This window comes from Rosa chinensis, chromosome 2 (genome assembly GCF_002994745.2).
Source record: "Rosa chinensis cultivar Old Blush chromosome 2, RchiOBHm-V2, whole genome shotgun sequence".
Taxonomy (NCBI): Eukaryota; Viridiplantae; Streptophyta; class Magnoliopsida; order Rosales; family Rosaceae; genus Rosa; species Rosa chinensis.
In genome coordinates this window covers 19,798,213-19,806,193 of record NC_037089.1, presented here as the reverse complement: position 1 = coordinate 19,806,193, position 7,981 = coordinate 19,798,213, and the positions used below count along the sequence as shown (strand labels likewise).

Sequence of the window (7,981 nt, the reverse complement as noted above, 5' to 3'; positions counted from 1 at the left end):
CTGCTTTAACTATTCCTGTCTGGGAAAATCGTACAAACAGTACTTAGGGCTAAATACTGTTTAGTACCCTGTGGTATAGGCCTAACATCAATTCAGTCCCTCGACTTTCAATTTCATCAAAAACACCCCCGCAATATCATCTTCTCATCTAATAGGTCATTCCGTCAGAATTCAGTCAATTTCAGACGTTAAGTGGGGCCCACATGAAAGTCAAATTCCCAAAATGACCCTGACTCTTTAATTAATTCCCTCTCAGTTTATTCCTCTCTCTCTCTCTCTCTCTCTCTCTCTGTAAGCTCCGAGTTCCTTGTGATCCAATTGTATCCCATGGACTCAAAGCTGCAAGCATTCAAAATTCACAACCACAATCATAACCATTGCACATATTAAGTTCGCAAATTTATGTCAAAACTAAGATAATCCACAACACATGAATCCAAAACAGTGTTAAAATTCAGGAAGAGATTCGAAAGTGATAAAAGAGACTATGGAGATATTACCATCAGGTCCAGCAGTGGGGCAGTAGAGCATGAAATCATTGAGATCAGAGCCGAGAATCGGAAGGCGACCTTAAGGAGCATAGGATTTCAAGGCGGTATCGATGACTGCAGCGACAAGCATCTCCTCGTTGACGACAAATTGGATCGGGCCGGCACTGCCCAGCACAGTAATGATGATCAAGAACCCTGTTGCCCTTGGGACTTTTCGAGCAACATCTTCGAATCAAATCAATACCAACAAAAAATTCCAATCTGAATTTACAAATCGCAATTCCCTCGTTGTTATTTGATCAAACAAAAAACTACTCGAAAATGAATCAATCGAAATCGAAATATGGAGGAAAAAGATGAAGGGAATTGAAGGTGAATGAATGATTCAGGGTTCGATGCCGAGGTAGCGATAGTACCAGCCTTCCTTGCAGGAGCCGAAGGAGAAAGCAAAGGCGGCAGAAACAGCCCAAGCTAAGTTACCATCCTGCTATCGTCGATGAGGATGGGGTTGTGACTTGTGAGAGAGAGTGAAGTAAAGCTCCTTCTTGGATTTGGCGTGGATTGCAGATTCGGAGTGGGATAGGATCTCACTGGTCTTATGCGGAAGGAACTTGACCCAAACTCCGCCGCCGACTTGAAAGTCCTCGAAATCACCGCTATGTTCTCCTCGAAAGTCCTCGAAATCACCGAGGAGTCGTCAGCGAGATCACATTGGCTATGCAACCTTCTGGCAACGCCTGCAAGTCCATCATCACCGCTGTGTTCTCCATTTTTGTCTTTCTGGTCAATTTTGTTTTAATTAATGGATAGGAACTCGGAGCTTATAGATGAGAGAGAGAGAGAGAGAGAGAGAGAGAGAGGAATAAACTGGGAGGGAATTAATTAAAGAGTCAGGGTCATTTAGGGAGTTTGACTTCCATGTGGGCCCCACTTAACGTCTGAAATTGACTGAATTCTGACGGAATGACCTATTGGATGAGAAGATGATATTGCGGGGGTGTTTTTGATGAAATTGAAAGTTGAGGGACTGAATTGATGTTAGGCCTATACCACAGGGTACTAAACAGTATTTAGCCCTAAAATTTTCCTGACTATTAATTTTCATACCTCAGTTTTAGGAAATATCAAAATGGTATATGAGGATTTAAGCTCGACCTAATATTCGTACTTGGAATCGCTAACGACGTTAAGTCTGTTATCTTTTTAAGAGTATTTTCGTCCTTTCAGTATTCATCTTCTCCAAAGTTCATTGACTTCTCTCCTATCTCTCTACAACTTCACGCTTTATTCTTTCTTCTGGGTTTGGTTCCAAAGCCCTAGACAACAGCTTACTCAACCTTTTGAAGCAAAGTGTCTGAAGCCTGTCGGAGGGCAGGTCAGGGAGGATGATGAAGGAGCTGTGGCCCTGTGTACGGAGCTAGAGGAGCGTTTGGAGGAGGACGCGTACGAATTTGGGATTGAGGCGGTGAGGTGAACTTGGCGATGGTGGAGGGTGAGAGAGGAGAATCATTTGAGGATGGAGGACCTGGGGTTAAGATTGGGCTTGGGGTCTAAGAAATGAGAGTGGGAATTGTAAAGGGAGATGTGGGAGGTGAGGGAGTCAATGGCGGACACAAGTGAGGACAAGTGGGGTAGTGGCCTCTAATGATTTTTTTGTTTTTTTGTTTTGTTTTTGCTAAGCAGCTTCATTTTTTCCTCCAGAAACCTATGAGTCCATAACTATACAACCCCGGTTGTGTAGTCTAAACCAAGAAAAAGAATCTACCCCCCCCCCCCACAATTAAACAAAGGAAGAGGTTGAAGGTTCCCATAAATAGGAGGTTAAGTGCAGATTTGTGTGTCTTCTTCTTATTTTCTGCGGCATATTATTTCCCAATATATTCATTCGTGTAATCTGTACTTTAATGATTTAAGAACTTGTGGATGCTCAACCACATTCTGGGTTTTCTATCTTGATCGGTTTTGCTAATTTTTTCTTATCTAGATTTTCTTTGCTGCTAGATTTCAATAAGGGATTAATGAATGGTGAATTTGGAATCCTACTATGTTCTATAAAAGAACATAATGTGTCTGTTGCAAGTTTGGTGAATAATATTGATTTGAGTTCTCTTCGGATCTAACATCTTTGTTGCATTGATCCAGGGAAGTCTGGTTGAATTTGACTTGGTCAGGTTGGAGTGTTGGACATCGATTATATAATTGGATTGAAAGCATAAAATTTTGATGTTGGAAAGGCTGCAATTTTATTGCCTTTGACTAGGATTTCAAATTATTGGTGGAAAAGAAGACTTCAACACATTTCAGAATCAATTGGGGTAAATATATCAGAATTGTATATAGATTAATGGAGCTAGCTGATGAGATGCAAATCAATAGAGAGGCAGAGATAATGGATAGAAAGCCGTCAACTTTTTTCTTTTCGCTCCCACCTACATAAATAGATGTGTTCGCCACTGGAGGGAGTCGATGAGTTGGTTCTGAGTTATGCGAGAATTGTAAGGGGATTTAGGGTTTGGTTTCCAAGGCCGAACCAGTGGAAAGGGAGACAAAAATGGGGGCTGGGGGAGAGAGGGGAACCGGTTTCGTCCTTCATTTTGCTTGTATCTCTGGTTTCGTTGTTGCTATTGTTGTAATTGTTTGCTTGTATTAGTAATTATAGACATTGTTGTATGATTACACTGTTCTGGCAGACAATTTTTGACAAAACCTATTAAAGGAAGAAGAACAAGAGGAGCAAATCAAATTTGAATTGGAGCAATTGTTGTTGCTTCCCATCTAGAGAAATTCGATTCTCCAAAAATTGGCTTCCATGGATTTGATTACAGTATCGAATCTTTTGGATGGCTCTGATTTCTTCTATTCTTTCAGTGAGAGAATCGAATCTCTCTGAGTGAAGATAAGGTTAAGTGAAGCAGAGAGATTCTTTTTTCTTCTGAAAATTGTAAGAGAGATTGACCCAAATTGGGGGGGGGGGGGGGGGGGGGGGGGGTTGGGGGAGGGGTGGAATAGATAGGGTTGAAGACAACTAGGGAAAGAACAACTTTACCCTTCAAAAGATAACGACTTTAACATCGTTATTGTTTTCATGTATTTTCATGTATGAATGGTGGGTCGGGCTTAAATTCTCAGTACCATTTTGATATTTTCCAAAACTGAGGTATGCAAATTAATAGTCGGAAAAAGTTCAGGTACTGTTTGTACGATTTTTCCTAGTAAATTGGTTTCCAACTCCTTTTCCAAAAAATTAGCTTTCAACTTACTCTATAGAGATATTCTTACATAGGGCAAACACATCACGTGGCGGTGTGGCTGCACAATAAAAACCAAGAAACTTTAAGGTGTGTTCTAAAACTATCTTTACTTTATTAAAGTGAAGACCCAAAACATCTCATGCATGTACACTGATTGGTCAGTCCTACCAGACACGTGATACGTCTTCCCTATGGAAGAATCTCTCTACTCTGTGATTAGATATCAAGCCTAACTTGTTCCCAAACCTTAAATCCCCAATTTCGCATAAGAAAAAGAAAACCCTAAATCCTCAATTTAGCAGGCATGAGTTCCACAACTAGGGGTCTAAGGAATCATGAAATCAAATTGCTCAAGGCCAATGGGCCTCAATTCATCCATAGAAAAGATAGACTTCAAGGTAGCAAGGTATGGAGAGCAAAGAATTTACCTTTACAAGATAAGTCACGCAAAACAGGCACCAAGTCGAAAGAACAAAGGATTGCTACTTCCCTTCCCCACGAGGAAGCACCAAATAGCACCAAGTCGGAGGAACTATCTTCCTTCAAGAAAGGACCAAATAGCACCAAGGTGGAGGAACCATCTTCCTACAAGGTTTATGGAAATTGGTATATCTACACACCCTATGAAGCCCGTGCACCTCTTGGCACCAAGGTGGTAGAACCAAATAATGCCACTTCCCATGAGGTTGCTGTGCCTTCTTTAGATCATCTTGATCTCAATGAGAAGTCCAATGATGCCATTGAGGACTCATCTGGTTTTGCTCGGGTTTGTAAATTACCTGATGGTGATGTAATACCCCTCCCACTTCCGATAATGATTGCTGCCGTTTTAAGTGACCGAAGTTCTAGCTCCAAATTTTAGTTTTCCTAGTCAGAAGCACCGTTTAGATGCTCCTAGATATTGCTGAAATTCTAGGAAGCGTCGTATAGATGTTTATGGATATTGCTAGTGTCAATGACGGAAGCATGATTATTTTTATGTGGGGGCAAATTTTTTTAAAAAAGAAATATAATGAACCTTGACGAAAGAGTTGGGTTAATATTTATTTCTAATACTTTCACAACTTCACAGTAAAAACATAACTATCAATCAATATAACCCTAATTATATAGAAGAAGAAAAAAAAAAGAATTTTCAAAAAAAGCAGAAGAAGAAGAGAATCGGTAATCAACAATCTGCAAAGCACATGCATGTAATTAACAATATATGTAATTAAAAGAGATAAGAAGTAGAGTTTTTCAGTCATTTGTTTTATATTTGTGGGCCAACAAACACAGTTTTTTGCTAATACTACAGGTAAAAGTTTTGTATTACACTGGACTATAGAGTAGGGACTTTTATTGTGAAGACCCGAAATTTTCAGTTAAATATTTTGTAATTCAATGTTTGTTTAATTATATGAATTATGAATTGTGGGCTTGAGTCGTATGACGTGGTATGAGGAATTTGGTTTCGAATGATTTTATTTTCGAAATGAACGTTATTTAGGGGGTCGTGAAAATCGACTTTTTATACGTACGGAATTTGGGAAAACTTTCTTCACGAAAGTTGTAGAGCCCGTCGATACGAGTTCGTGTATATGCGGAACGCAAGAATCGGAGTTCATATGAAGAAGTTACAACATTTGGAAAAGTTGCCAAATTGGGTATATATATAAATGGCAAGTTGCCGGAAATAGGGTTTCCATTTTGGGCAGCCGACCTCTCTCTCTCCTCTATCTCTCCCGAGCCCAGAAAAACAGAGCAACCTTTGCCGGCCAATATCTCATGGCACCGGCCACCTCGCGAAGCCAGACGACGTCCCTCGTGCTCTTCTCGACCTTTCGCAACTGCCAGTGTCAGCCTTGCGCGGCGGCACGGCCTATAGTGGCGGCGGTAACCACATTTCCATTTCCGGCCAAACCGAGATTTCTCCTAGCTCCGGCCACCAAAATTCGAGTTATTTAGCTTGTTGAACTCGTATCAAGGAGTAGAACACGCAACAAGAAGGACCGGACCGGAACCAATCGTTTTCACGGTGAACGGAGGCTCACCGGAAAACTGCAGAAATTCCGGCCGAAACTACTATTTTAGGTATTTTCGATCACTTGCGTTCATTTTCTAACTTCGATCTAGTTATGAAAGTTGCTCAAAATGATTAAACGAAGAGGAAAAGCTCGGCCCCGACACCATAGGCGGTGGTCGGCGGCGGATCTGTCCCTAACTCCGGCGGCCTTTTCCGGCCACCTCCAGGGATCCCAAGGGCAGTTTCTGCCCATTTTTATGTTCTACGTGTTCATACAATCATTTCGATATATAGCATGTGAATTTTGGAGATCGTATGATTTAGTTATGAATTTTACAAATTCGATCGATTTCGATCGTTCGATTTGTGGTCTGTGAAGATCGGACCGTCCGATAGACTTATAGTTTTGATATAAAGATCGTAGGACTGTCCTGATGACCTAGTGTGGTCATGGGTGAAGATCCGACCGTTAGATCTTTGTATAAGTGCATTTCTTGAATTGTGCATTAAGTTAAATATCGTTTTGATTAGGTGTTTGACGGATTTGTTAGCGGACGATTGTGAATCGTATTTTGAGCTGTAAGAAGACGCAGTGGGATTGGAGGTGAGTAAATCTCACATGGTTCATTTACAAACCGAATTTCCTTATTGCACCAATTATTTGCTATGTGTGAGAAAATGGTTTTAAGAAAATGAAATTTAAAGTATATAGGAAAATGAATTTCTTGGTTTTACTACGTGTGAACTATAGTTGGTATTAGTGGTCATTCCTGAGTGGATGATTACGTATATATATATTTACATGATTTTATACGAAATGATATGTTATTGGTTTTGAGATTTGCCGTGATATATTATGTTAAATGACATTGAATGAAAGAATAATGATGATGATTGTTTTAGATTATTATTTAAAACACGTGATGGTTTTGTAATCACAATTTATATGGTAATTGGCTATAGGATTGTGAGAACGCGTATGTGAGAATAGTTATAACATTTGGGTCTAAGGGACCTTTAAATGTTCGATCTATGGATCATATGCCATTGTAGGGAATGTGGTGATTATATCGTAAAGGTGAACCTAGGCCAAGGTAACACGTTAAGATTCAGCTAGAGCTCTAGTTTGTCTGCCATTGTGTGACATGAAAGTAGCGAGTTGGGTTACTTGTGATCATGAACACGGGCTGGAGGTTATGAGGTGTCGAGTGGTGAGACTTTATTTGAATTGGTTTTGAAATTGGTAATGAATGTTTGATTTGTGTTGAAAATGTTGAGATTGTTGGTTGTTTACTTAAGTTAAAAGAATTGTGATTTAATAAATCAATCGTTCATTTCTTATTTACTCACGAGCTTTGCAAAAAGCTTACTGGGTTTTGTGTTGTTGCAATCCCGGTACACTATTCAAACGGTGTAGCGGATAACACTGCAGGTCAGGAGTATCAGGGTGGAGATCGAGCGGAGTAGGACATCGGTGTTAAGTGCTGCACTTAACCTATTTTGGTGTGTTGTAGACTCTTTCGGACTTAACATTTTGTTTATGTTGGTTTGTAATAATTGACTCGAGAGATAGGTTGCTACGAGGTTTGTATTATGGTTTGTGAGACGCTGGTTAAGAAAAAATTCAGGACGTTATTTGTATTGGTTATTATTCATGTTTCGGATTTGAATTTGTTATTCAAAATTCGGGGCATGACATTTATTGCTCTTCAACATGGACAATATTGCTGAAACGATTTCATTATAGTAGATACTATAAAGCAAATCAAACAAAAATCAAGAAAATGAGTGGGTGCAGCTGCTGGGCCTTGGCGGCGTCTGCCACTGGCCTAGTGTTTTGAAGAAAAGAAGTGGTGCATCTTTCTTATATTTACCGGGAGACTAGTTTATTACCCAAATGCATTGTGAGATGGTTAATGCAACATCAATATTCTGAGAATTTTGAATTATATATTGTGACAAAAAACTTACTCTGTGTTGGTGAAATTACAATAAAAATTATAATTTCTATATGCGAAACTCGTTGACAATAGGCTGAGGCGCGGGTATCTCGCTCTCTTTAAGGAGATTCAAGCCCTCTGCGGAATAATGTCGGTGCACCAGAAATCTCTTGACTTATCCCCTCCAGGATACAACAGCCCAACAATAATTGTACGGTCTCACACCAATCTGCACAAATTGGAGGAACCCAAAGCTCCAACAAAATAACACCTTTCTTTGGTCAAAAGAACAAA

General features: G+C 39.9%; 1 pseudogene; it reads right to left on the bottom strand.

Annotated features, from left to right (window-relative positions):
- Positions 1–241: 241 nt before the first annotated feature.
- On the bottom strand, positions 242–1,261 carry LOC112183860 (annotated as a pseudogene).
- Positions 1,262–7,981: the final 6,720 nt, after the last annotated feature.